Here is a 14,199-nt window from a genome sequence, read left to right on the forward strand (position 1 = left end):
AGTCATACAGTTACAATTGCCTTAACTCTAAGCCTACCAGGCAGAATGCCTGTCTAGATAATGTTATATCAAACATTGGCAAAAATGATGCAGTCTTAAATGTTGTTCAACCAATGCTCTCTGACCATGATTGAATTTTCCTAAAATTAATGGGGTTAAAAAAAGTCATGCTCAACCAGTAGAACCCCAGACAGTGAGGCAAATAAATCTATCAAATGTAACAAATCTCACACAAAGACTTTGGACCATTGATTGGTGTAATACTGCCATGGAGAACAAGTCTTTAAGTGATGTTTTTGATTATTTCTTAGGTACCATTACCACTGTCTATAATTAATATTGCCCCCTTATCATTAAACACAGTAGGTTAAATGCAAGGAGAAAACAGAAAAGTAATGTGACTGACTGGTATACACCTTCCTTAAATAACTTAAGAATTCTGTTAAGAATTTACTATGACAAATCTTGCTCAAATAATGAATATAGACATTCAAATGTCAAATTAAAAAAGCCGTACAGAGAAGATATCATTTCTGCAAAGAAAAAAGAGAATGGCCGCTATATTTCTCAGGCCAGTATCAAATATAAAGCAGCATGAAAAATAATTAAAGCAGAAACAGGGTTAACTGCAGAAAATTTACCTGTGCCTTTAAGTGCAGATGAACTAAATAATAGGTTCACAGATTCTGGGGAATTAGCTATAACAGATGAAAAAAATTAGAGGACAAAGAAGATACACTTCCCAATTTGTGGGAAACAGGGATGCCAGTAGACTTGCCAAAATCGGGATGGAGAACTATTTATCCTAAGGATGTACAGAATGTAGTCAAATCATTGAGCAACTCCAGAACTGAGGACAAGTATGGTTTTTCTAATTTTATCATAAAGTCAATTTTTACTTTCCTTCACTTGCGCCCTTACCCTGCGGTTTCGCAGGGTCGGCATGGTTAAGAACGGATTTGGCAAGGTTAATGTTAAGGGGTGGCCAGATGGCCTCCCTGCCGACACCCTGTGCCCCCCAGGACAGAATTAGTGTACCCCACCTATCTGCGTCTAGTGTAATCCATGTGATAGTGTGAGCGTGTTCAGATGGCTACGAGTCATGTAACTTAGGTGGGATGTGGAGAACTGCCTAAAAACCACAACCAGGCTGGCCAGCACACCGGCCCTCATCGTTAATCTGCCGGGCGGATTCAATCCAGCAAGCAGCACATTAGCACTCTCGGCTAACCTGGCAGATTTTATCACAAAGAAAATAATAGAAACTACATGCAGTGCACTGTCATACCTAATCAATAGGATGTTTACAGAAGGAACATTTCCAGACTGCCGTAAAAGAGGAGACAGAAATTCACTCCAAAATTACAGATCCATTGCAATAGGACCCATAATATCCAAAATTATTGAAACATTAATGAAAGACGAATTAAATGAGTTTTTTGAGTCTTACAACCTCCTAAATAGGGCTCAATATGGATTCCGAAATGGGCTGTCAACAATAAAGGCAGTTCAGGAAGTTGTATTACCAGTATTACATGGTTTTGAAAAATAGGGAACATACCTACGCAACTTTGGTAGATTTAACCAAGGCATTTGACACTGTCCCACATAGTATTTTAATTAAAAAGCTTGAAAAATATGGAATAACTGACGTAGAACTTATTATTGCTGAAAACATATTTGACAAACAAAAACAAAATTGTACTTTTAAATTCAAGTAACAAATATGACCTCAAGGTGAAATATGGGGTCCCACAAGGGCCTGTACTGGTACCGTTCTCATTTATTGTGTATGTGAATAACCTGCACAACTTACTACCATACAAATCTGTAATCTATGCCTATGACACAACTTTTATCACGTCACATAGTGATGCAAATGTTGTCAAACAAATGAACAACTTAGTGATGGAAAGGCAGCTCAGTGGTTCCATGAAAACAGACTGTCATTAAACAAAAATAAAACTGAACATATCCTCTTTCCCCTTAGATATATCAATAATGGACCTGTGGCATCGATACGTCGTGTAAACTATGATTAACACCATCTTTGGACTCTTATTGCTCTGCCGAGCCTCCATGTTAGTTTTTAGTTCTGCTCTGTATCTCAAGCTGTGTACACGTTTATGACTAACTATGAAATACATCTCTATGTGGAATTTAATGGGGATAGTTATTGCATTTGACCGATAATCATACCCCGTACCCATACTGGAGACCCCAAAGGTTTTACTTCGAACGATAATCGTATCTCATTCCCATAGACCAAATGAACTCAGATATTCAGTAAAATTGTTAGATATACATCTAGATACCAAACTATGCTGGAATGCCCACAGAGAAGAGCTGTGCAGTAAGTTGGCAAGAGTTTTCTATCTCCTTAGAGAACTTAAGAATTGTGTCACTAAGGAGTGCATGCTTGTAGCATACTATGTCTTTTTCCATACACATTTGCATTACGGAATACTTCTTTGGGGAAACTCTGCTGGGACAAACAATGTCTTCCTCTTGCACAAGAAAGCCATTAGATGTATTTTTGGTTTCAGCAAGTTAACTTCTTGCAGACAGTACTTTATTGAGCACAAAATACTTACTGTCCCCAGTCTATACATACTGAAAGCATTTATGAAAGCCAAACAGAATGCCCCCATGTATGAAAGCAGGTCAGATGTGCACTCATATGAAACCAGAAACAGAAACTTATTAGACTTTCCTTGGACGCGTTTGAGTAAAGTGCAAAATTATTTTGTACATGCTGGCAAAACATTTTTAACACTATGTCACATAGCACAAAGGAATTGCATTAAAATAAATTTAAAATGGTGGTAGAGACGAGGCTGAAGAGAAAGCATTCTATACTACAAGTGAATTTATACATAATGAAAAAATATAATGCTCTTTCATATAATGAAAAATATGATTTTTATATAATCAAAAATATGATGCTCTTTTATACAACGAAACTTGATGCCCTTTTATTCAAAATGTGACTGTGAGGTAACAAAATTGGAACTTATGACATACAACAAAATTTGTCTGTGCAACGAAATTAATTATGGATGAGTACAAGATACGCAATATTTATGTCATAATATCTGTACATGTTGACCTTTTGTATAATCATTTGTATAACCACCTATAGAATTTTGTATCTACCTTTTGTGTAATTTATGTGATCAACTGTATAATTATGTAACAAATGACGATGCTTTATACAACAGTTGTCTACAGGCAAATAAATCCAATTCAATCATTTTTACCGGTAGGTCTACTTAGTTAGAGAAAGTTGCAAGACATGACAGTGAATGACGAACTACAAAGTCAATGTATAAACCGACAAGAAAAGACAATTTCCTAGAACTTATTCGGAAGCAACCATAAATATGTATAAGAAAATGCTTAGGCATTGAATCTACCGGTAAGCATTGAGTCTGCAGTTCACGCATCATTAACGGAGGCAGATAAAGTGAAAAAAGACAGTTTGAGAAAAGTAAGAGCATTTAGATGATTATACAGGCCCAATGTACTTATGGATAGGCGGCAGATTTATTACATTCATGGAAGTGCATGGTTACTCACGAAATAATTAATTAGGGTAGAAAATAATCACTGCCATTTGTGATATCAATATTGCAAAAATTGTGATTTTTCGAAACTGCATGTTATTGAAGCGTTATTGTAAATGACGACAAATGTGTCTTTGTTGTTTAAAATACCGTACCAGGGCGCTGGAAATTTGTTAGCTGGCGGCATGTAGCGGGGCAACGGATGTCGTACGTCGCCGCCATCATGGAGTGCAGTGTCATTCGTGTACATCTTGCAGTTACATATTGAGGCGACTGCGAAAATATTTCTAGCTGCAAGCGACAGACGATCGACGTTCACTGCTAAGATATACTTGGCATTACGCATTTAATCTTACGTGAGTGAAGTGGGTAGTAATACTCTATAGGAGACCTATGTCACACCGAGCAGAGTGGCGCAGTGGAAGCGTGCTGGGCCCATAACCCAGAGGTCCGTGGATCGAAACCACGCTCTGCTAAAATTTTTATCCTCTTCTTTGAGAGTTTCTACTCTTACATTTGCAAACGCATGCATATATTAACGTAATATTTAAGGAATTTTAAGATCCAACAATTTTTACTACGATTTACAAACAATTTTCTTTCATGCCACCGAAAACACTGCTTTGTTTTCCTGTTTCGATCTGCTTGCTATAAAACATAGCTTCTAAAGGCTACGAATAATCTTACAGGACAAAAAGTATGTAAGTATCTTCATTGCATTTATAGGTTCGGAAAAGGGGGGGGGGGCTATTACAAAGACTGGCAGCGTTCAGAATAGAGAAAAGTACGTGTTACTAGCGCTTCACTCAGGTAGCTCCAAATAGAGGGAAAATGCAATTCAAGGAACAGCTGTTGTCTCGTGACTTCATGGTCAGTGAATGCCGTGTTTTAGATGAATTGGTGGGGCCAATGTGTTTTTTTTTTTTTTTGTTTTTTTTTCGAACAATTCGTCGATGGCATTCTTGCTCGTTTCCGTTAGGCGCACAGAGAATCGAGGCATTGGTAAGTACAAAGACGTCGACCACTGATGATCACATTATGTTTCTGAAGAAGACCACGTTACACAATGTTGCAAAGCAATGGCGATCCTTCAGGAAGCTATCTGTTAGACCTCTTGATCGCGATCAAAAATAAAATTTTACTTGGCGATTAACAACCAACTTCAGATCTATGAAAATATAAAGAAACTTGCCTTTCAGTTAATGTATACTAAATAATCTTTAAAAAATACACATTATTTAATAAGTATTAAGACATAAAATTAGCATCATGCTCAGTAAAGACACAGTACGTGTATGCGATATTGACCACATCACCATCGTTATAAAGTGTCTCTCATACGTATGAAAACAAACGGAATATTACCGTTCAGTTAATATAACTTTTAAAACATACTATATTTAGACCAGTATTAAAAGATAAAACTATTAAGAAACATTCCAGGCTTACAAAAGAGTAAGTACCTACGTACACTGAGGGCAATAAGACAACCATTACTAACAATAAGAGTTATGGCCAACAGTGTAATTCAGGTACTGATTCTGAAGTAAGCTTGGTACATTTTCTACTAGTTTTATGTTTTAATGTTTTTTTAATAATGTGTATTTTTATCAACCGAAACCTGCAATCAGGAAGCTGCGATTATATTTTTATCAAGATTAAGATTATTAAAATTTGTAATGATCCAGCAGTAGTTGTGGTTTTAATTGTCAACCCTAAGGCTGTTTTAATGGAGTGCTCTATTTCTGTCACTTGCCATCTTTCGTCTTCATGTCTCCCACGGCACTGACGGTCTGTCTTACAAGCTCATATCTAGACCTTTACTGACTTTTTCTTTCCACCATCCCTTACGCCACAAGTTTCAATAACGTCTCATGAACACACCCAACCATTCTACCTCTTCGATTCATTATTAGCCACCTTTCGTCGTTGCCTCATTAGAGACTCTCTTCACTCCTTAGTCATTCTCTGTCCGGGGACGGGGTGTTTGCGTTGTACTCATCATTTCATCATCACCATCGTCACTCGTGACATTGGCTAGATTGGATTGTGTAAAACCTGGGACTTTGTACGGGCGCTGATGACCGCGCAGTTGAGCACCCCACACACCAAACGTCACTCCTTACTCAGTTAGTCCATACGATCTTCAAACGTCTCATGTAACACAACATTTGAAATATTTCTAATCGTTTGATTTCTGTCTTCCCCACTGTGGACATTTCACAGCCACACAGAGCTGTGCTGCTAACATAGCTTCTCATTGCAGCATACCTACTTGTTCTGATGTGTTGTGAGATGAGTCTGATGACATCCTGAATTATCTTCACTGTAACTCCATGTACAGTGAGTCCAAAAAGTATTCGTCTTGCTACATATCTTTTAGAAAACAAAGTCTGTGTAACATGAAAAGAAATGTATACAAAATCTAAAGAGCCAGTCATGTCAGAAGTACCTCGGTAAGTCATTTTTGTTGAAAAGCTAGGAAAGAAATACATCGACAGCAAGGTTAACAAAATAGAAAATATAATACAAGAGCTAGTTCATAAAATATTCGTCCACTATCTTAGCCATGGGCCGTAACGGCGGTGAGATGAGGCTGATCGAAAGGAAACTTATTCTGCGCGTACATAATGAGTGAAAATCTTCTTACGAGATTGCTAAAGCAGTCGGTAGGTCTATATCGACGGTTCAGTCGATAATAGATCGATTTTGCGCAACAAAATCATTAAGAAACCAACAACGTAAAGAACGCCCTCACACTTTGACTGATGCAGACGTGAGATTTATCATGAGGGAAATTAAGAAGAAACCTAAAATCAACGCTCCTAAGTTGGCTGGGGTATTAGAATCTAGGGGAAAGAAGGTATGTGCCAACACAATAGAGTCTAGGGGAAACAAGATACAGGGTGTTTCAAAAATGACCGGTATATTTGAAACGGCAATAAAAACTAAACGAGCAGCGATAGAAATACACCGTTTGTTACAATATGCTTGGGACAACAGTACATTTTCAGGCGGACAAACTTTCGAAATTACAGTAGTTACAATTTTCAACAACAGATGGCGCTGTAAGTGATGTGAAAGATATAGACGACAACGCAGTCTGTGGGTGCGCCATTCTGTTCGTCGTCTTTCTGCTGTAAGCGTGTGCTGTTCACAACGTGCAAGTGTGCTGTGGACAACATGGTTTATTCCTTAGAACAGAGGATTTTTCTGGTGTTGGAATTCCACCGCCTAGAACACAGTGTTGTTGCAACAAGACGAAGTTTTCAACGGAGGTTTAATGTAACCAAAGGACCGAAAAGCGATACAATAAGGGATCTGTTTGAAAAATTTCAACGGACTGGGGACGTGACGGATGAACGTGCTGGAAAGGTAGGGCGACCGCGTACGGCAACCACAGAGGGCAACGCGCAGCTAGTGCAGCAGGTGATCCAACAGCGGCCTCGGGTTTCCGTTCGCCGTGTTGCAGCTGCGGTCCAAATGACGCCAACGTCCACGTATCGTCTCATGCGCCAGAGTTTACACCTCTATCCATACAAAATTCAAACGCGGCAACCCCTCAGCGCCGCTACCATTGCTGCACGAGAGACATTCGCTAACGCTATAGTGCACAGTATTGATGACGGCGATATGCATGTGGGCAGCATTTGGTTTACTGACGAAGCTTATTTTTACCTGGACGGCTTCGTCAATAAACAGAACTGGCGCATATGGGGAACCGAAAAGCCCCATGTTGCAGTCCCATCGTCCCTGCATCCTCAAAAAGTACTGGTCTGGGCCGCCATTTCTTCCAAAGGAATCATTGGCCCATTTTTCAGATCCGAAACGATTACTGCATCACGCTATCTGGACATTCTTCGTGAATTTGTGGCGGTACAAACTGCCTTAGACGACACTGCGAACACCTCGTGGTTTATGCAAGATGGTGCCCGGCCACATCGCACGGCCGACGTCTTTAATTTCCTGAATGAATATTTAGATGATCGTGTGATTGCTTTGGGCTATCCGAAACATACAGGAGGCGGCGTGGATTGGCCTTCCTATTCGCCAGACATGAACCACTGTGACTTCTTTCTGTGGGGACACTTGAAAGACCAGGTGTACCGCCAGAATCCAGAAACAATTGAACAGCTGAAGCAGTACATCTCATCTGCATGTGAAGCCATTCCACCAGACACGTTGTCAAAGGTTTCAGGTAATTTCATTCAGAGACTACGCCATATTATTGCTACGCATGGTGGATATGTGGAAAATATCGTACTATAGAGTTTCCCAGACCGCAGCGCCATATGTTGTTGAAAATTGTAGCTACTGTAATTTCGAAAGTTTGTCTGCCTGAAAATGTACTGTTGTCCCAAGCATATTGCAACAAACGGTGTATTACTATCGCTGCTCGTTTAGTTTTTATTGCCGTTTCAAATATACCGGTCATTTTTGAAACACCCTGTATGTGCCAACACAATCAGAAATACCTTCAAAACGTATGGGTTTCACGGCCGGGTAACGCCACAGGAATTTTGGTTCAGTGAACAGAATCGAAAGAAACGTCTTCATTTTGCGATGGAACATAGATTCAAAAAGGAAGACTTCTGGAATAGAGTAATATTTTCTGATGAGAGTAAATATAACGTATTCGGGTCGGATGGCAGGGGAATGGTGTGGCGTAAGAAGAATGCGAAGATGTTGCCACGCAATCTTGCACCAACAGTTAAACACAGTGGTGGCTCGCTGATGGTGTGGGGCTGTATGAGTGCTGCAGCTGTTGGAGAATTACATTTCATAGAAGGTACAATGGATCACCGTATGTATATCAACATTTTAAAGGACAATCTGAATCCTAGCGCCGTAAAATTAGGTCTGCAAGGAAATTACATTTTTCAACAAGATAACGACCCAAAGCATACGGCTCTAAAATATAAGGCTGTGGCTCTTGTACAATACCCCAAAACAACACCCCTCCTCAGAGCCCAGACATTAATCCTACTGAACACCTTTGGAAAGAGGAAAGCATAAGGAGAAGACATGTGTAACAAGAGAGACCTAAAAATAGTACTTGAAGCCGCACAGAACAAAATTCCAGACTCTCTGACAGTAAACTTGGTCAAGTTAGTGCCCAGACGATTACAAGCAGTGATAGCTGCAAAGAGAAACCCCACTAAATATTAATTTTTGTAATTGAAATCATATTCTCAGATTGTAAATTTAAAAAAAAATGGGTGGATGAGTACTTTTTAAAGTAGCCCTTGAATAAATCCTCCATTTTGTCAAATTTGTTATCGCTATGGATGTATTTATTTCCTTGTCCATCAATAAAAATGACTTACCAAGGTTCATTGCATATGACTGGATGTTCACAATTTATGTTCCCTTTCTTTCACGTGACATAGAATTAGTTTTTTTTTTTTTTTTTAATACAGCTAGACGAATACTTTTTGGACTCACTGTATGTCACTTCACATTCTTTATATTGCCTGCCGCTACTACTTCTGGCGTTCGCTGTCGGCTGACAAATGCAACAATAATATGTCGCCATCAGACGTCGTCTGGAAGTCTCTGGTATAAGAATATCAGTTGGGCTGATTCTGCTGGAGCAGCGCAGTGGCGCTCTGGCAGTTGGATGGGTGGTGTCGTTCCTAGGCCGACGCGGTGCACTTTGCAGTGAAGTAACCATGGTAGCCATATTGGATGGTTGCCGGATACAGTCTGTTAATAGAGGTGCTACACATCTGCGATCTGAAACTTCAGACAGAGTTGTCAGCCACTCCCCATATTAGTCACCAGCTGTGGATGTTCTCGAGACATGTTTGCTGACAGAAAACAAAGCAACACTTCAGTGCATAGTGGACGTTACATTATGCACGGAAATAGATTTTCATAGGCGTTAGGACACGTTTGGCTGTGTGTCTGGGTTTTGAAGCTTCTGAATTTGACTGGGCTTAAGCCTTTGTTGGTTTAAGAATTCATTGTCTCGAGAATAGAGGTTCAACTGTCTAAAATTCATTGTGTGGTTGTTGACACAATTTTTTTTAATGTATTCATTGTGATGGCCCACTTATTTTAATGCCGTTAAACTTTGTGTAATTCATTTTGAATTTAAATGGTTACGATGCTTGAAGCAAGTTACGAAAGATTGTAGCTAGCTGGTTAAAATGAGCCGAAACTGAGTTTACATAAGTTAAAATTCTACCTTAGGATAAAGTGTATTTTCTGGTAAAGATTTTGTTTCGCACTCTGAGGCGTAATTTTTTAGAGAATATTAAGTTTTTTACTAGTTCTAACCATCACCTAATTTGATTTTTACACCAAAATTGGTTACATATGTGTCAAGCAGTTTTCCTTTTAATTATGGTGAATGATTATTTGTAATGGTGTAAATTTTGTAATTTTTTAATAGGTGTGTTTTAGATCCTGCCTTTACCCAACATGTGTTAATGTATTCTTTGAAGGCAGCTGTCAGCAAGTCCGTAGGGGTTGCTTGTTTGGAGGCTATGCCGTTCTTTGCATGCCAAGGTCATTGTCATTTGAAAATTTTGTAAACTAGCAGACTGTTATTTGTTGGTAATTTGTTTATCTAGGTTTGTGTCCACGATCCTTCCACAACATAACTGAGTGTGCTTAAGCTTCTTGTCCAATAGTACGACTAGGAATGCTCAGACAGATGTGGACTACGTGAATCTTATCGCGGACCACTTGTACCTCTTCATGCCTAATGCCTTCCCCGATGACGATGCAGCAAGATAACTGTCCGCGCCAGAAGGCCAGAATCGTGCTACAGTGGTTTGAGAAGCGTGATAGTGAATTCACGTTGTTGTATTAGCAACCAAAATCGCCTGATCTCAACCCTGTGGAACACATCTGGGACACTATGAGCTGTTGGTTTCGGACCCACGAACCACCGACCCGTAATTTACTGGAAATGCCTGATCTGTGTGATGATATCTGGCCTCGCATCACTCCAGAAACCCAGCGAACGCTTTTCTAATCCGAACCACACAATATCGCTGCTGTATTTCGCACCAAAGTGGGTCCAACAATCTGTTAACCATGTGTACATAATGTTTTGGCTCATCAGTGCAAATTTAAGCGCACAAAATAATTACTGGTATGTTTTGCATTAGTCTTGTTTCATTACGCACAGACAGTGAAGCAACTAATGAAGTGTCTCGTTGTATGATGCAATGTATGGAATTACTGTTTACAGAAGCCGCTGTTACTTTTTGAAAGTCCTGTTACGTCTCTGAAAAGAGTTTATTCTCAAATCGGCGTTGGCTGCTTTCTTCGTTAATAGCGCCCGAAGATAACACTCGAAAAAGCGTACAATCGGAGATCGTTACGCAACATGATGGAGATGTAAAAATAATTCCTTCTAACTCTTTTTGGCAACGAGATAGTCTGAATTACTCCGAGATAACGCAGTAAAAGAGGCGTTGACTTCACTTACGAAGGTCGTCACAGCACCATTCAAATCTGCAGCTTGCGCCCTATTCTTAAAACGTCAACCACCCGTCAACAGCGAATGAGTTCAAATTTTCATCAAGATGTACACCCGAAGATTTTGAGCATTCTGACCCTTTCGTGTATCTTTTTTATATACTACATTAATTGTTTCTATTGTTATACTTATATAACAATGAATATACTGTGCTGTGTTATGCCAGAATCGAGAGAGAAACAATTAGCAGAGGAACACTTATTATTAAATTGAAAAAAGTATTTAACAATTGTCTATATTGCTGTCTCTCCAGTGAGATTAATTATAACACTTGTGTTACCTGCGAAAATTAAAAGCTTGTTTTAATATATTTTAGGTGCAAAGTAATTAACACAATTAAGAAATGGGAGTGGTGCCAAATTTACACCCTGTGGGACTCTATTTGTGATTTCTTTCCAGTCACTAAAATTCTCTTTAATTCAGCAGACACTGTGCTTCCGCTCTATTAGGTTTTCTCTCCGCCATTGTCAAGTTATAAAACAGATACGTTACAGGATTCTTCCATCGATTCTGAGGGAACAGTTTCAAATTTAAGGGCGAAAAAGGAAGACAATGTGTTTTGTTTCCCTAATATTTGTTTATTACTTACAGAATGTCGGCTTATTAGGCCTTCATCAGCTAACCACGAAGTAGTGTCCACAAAGATACTAACGTGCGAGCGATCATATCTCGTAAATTAAGACTAAAAAAATGGTATACAGTCATTAATCATTTTTTGGACAGGAAAAATCATGTCGAATCGTTATAACTCGACAACTGTAATGATCAATAATTTCGTTTACTTACTACAGTTAGTCGCTTTTGTCTATTTTCACAAAAACTCTCGCATCAGCTCACTAAAGCGACCGTCAAACAACAAGTGTGCGTTAAAAGTGGCTGAAATTATGGTGAGCGCCTCACTGCGCATCCGAAAAACAATTTCCCCAACTTTTGTTGACAAGTGCTGCTGTTTTCATATTGAGACCGGAAACATTACTGTTGACCATTAAAGTAAATAAATCGCTACACTTGCGACAGCGTGCGCTACTAATACGTTCCAAAAAAAATCACGTATTAAGACTGGAGTTTTCCGGGGTGCATACCTCGATTTCTGTTGCTAATGGATAGCCCTTGAGCTAGGGACTATTCCCACACCCAACAGAAGGATCATCTTCCTGTAACGATCCTACAGTACATTGTCAAAGTTTGACTGCAAAGTTTGCAGAACGACCTGCAGAGAATTGATGAATGGTGCAGACTCTGGCAGTTGACCCTGAACGTAAATAAATGTAACATATTGCGCGTTCATAGGAAAGGTAATCCACTACTGTACAGCTACACTACTGATGACAAACAGCTGGAGACAGCGTCTGCCGTAAAATGTCTAGGAGTAACTATCCAGAGTGACGTTAAGTGAAATGACAGTATAAAACAGATATTGGGAAAAGCAGACACCAGACTTAGATTTATCGGAAGAATCTTAAGGAAATGTAACTCATCCACGAAAGAAGTGGCTTATAAGGCGTTTTTCGCCCGATTCTTCATTGTTCATCTATCTGGGATCCCTATCAAGTAGGACTGGTAGAGGAGATAGAGAAGATCCAACGAAGAGCGGCGCGTTTCGTCACGGAATCGTTTAGATGGCGAGAGAGAGTTATGGGGGTGCTAAACAAACTCCACTGACAGACGTTACAAGAGAGGCGTTTGCATCACGGAGAGATTTACTGTTGAAATTTCGGGACAGCACTTTTCAGGACGAGTCGGACAACATACTACTTCTCCCCACATACATCTCGCTTATCGATCACGAGGAGAAAATTCGAGAAATTAGAGCCAATACAGAGGCTTACCGACAATCATTCTTCCCATGCACTATTCGCGAATGTAACAGGGTTGGAGGGATCAGATAGTGGTACCGAAAGTACCCTCCACCACACACTATTAGGTGGCTTGCAGAGTATGACCTGGATCTAGATGTAGACTATTACACACTTCTCCCAACTTAGGCAAATGGAGCAAACCGGTTGGTTCTTTTTGCATTACATGTGGCTACTATGTGCCTAAAGAGGCTTATGGTGGCACCGGATTTCAAGACGGCTATGCAAAACAAATAGCTGTAATTTTTGAGATATATTCCTAAGATCCCGATCTCGAACAATCTTTAAAATTTTCTTTATACGTTCGCTAGATACAGAGGGTCAAAGTACACGTAAAATACGATATGCGGCGAAAACGTAGTTTATAAAGTGAAGTAGCACGGAGAAATATGCTGTAACGTGTCTCCATTATCATCAAGCAGAATTTTTGTGTTCGTAAAAACCGGTCTGAGGTGTAAAATTAGTTTTGCGTTATTTCAAAATTTTAGTGACCTATAAAGGTCTTTTCATATGAGTGACATGCCGTGCTGTTGCAAGGAAAATAAGGGAAACAGCGGAAAAAGCTCTTATCAGATCACAAAAAGGTGAATATACTCCTATTTAAAAAAATCTGACTGTAACGTGGGGTACCAGCTGCCTCATTTTACCTTCTTCGGCAGCTTTACAAATTTTCCCAAAAGTTTTGGCATGCAAACATTTTCTTGCTTTTTCATGTTGAGAGAGAAGGACACAGTGGGAGTGGGAGAGAGGCGGAAAAGTAATAAATACTGGAAGATAATAAACAGTGGTTGTGTTATATTGACATGAAGTGTTGAGTGGTATTGACAAGGGATTTCAGATCGATTCCGTATTTCTGGATTTCCGGAAGGCTTTTGACACTGTACCACACAAGCGGCTCGTAGTTAAATTGCGTGCTTATGGAATATCGTCTCAGTTATGTGACTGGATTTGTGATTTCCTGTCGGAGAGGTCACAGTTCGTAGTAATTAAAGGAAAGTCATCGAGTAAAACAGAACTGATTTATGGCGTTCCCCAAGGTAGTGTTATAGGTCCTTTGCTGTTCCTTACCTATATAAACGATTTGGGAGACAATCTGAGCAGCCGTCTTCCGTTGTTTGCAGATGACACTGTCGTTTATCGACTAATAAGGTCATCAGAAGATCAAAACAAAGTGCAAAACGATTTAGAAAAGATATCTGACGAAAAGTGGCAGTTGACCCTAAATAACGAAGAGTGTGAGGTCATCCACATGAGTGCTAAAAGGAACTCGTTAAACTTCGGT

General features: G+C 39.6%; 1 non-coding gene across 1 annotated transcript; it reads left to right on the forward strand.

Moving 5' to 3' along the window:
• Positions 1–3,970: 3,970 nt before the first annotated feature.
• Trnam-cau (transfer RNA methionine (anticodon CAU)) lies at positions 3,971–4,042 on the forward strand. The gene has a single exon. It is a non-coding gene; the product is annotated as a tRNA-Met (tRNA).
• The last annotated feature ends 10,157 nt before the right edge of the window (positions 4,043–14,199 follow it).

The sequence above is a fragment of the Schistocerca nitens genome, chromosome 9 (assembly GCF_023898315.1).
Source record: "Schistocerca nitens isolate TAMUIC-IGC-003100 chromosome 9, iqSchNite1.1, whole genome shotgun sequence".
In the NCBI taxonomy this organism is placed as follows: Eukaryota; Metazoa; Arthropoda; class Insecta; order Orthoptera; family Acrididae; genus Schistocerca; species Schistocerca nitens.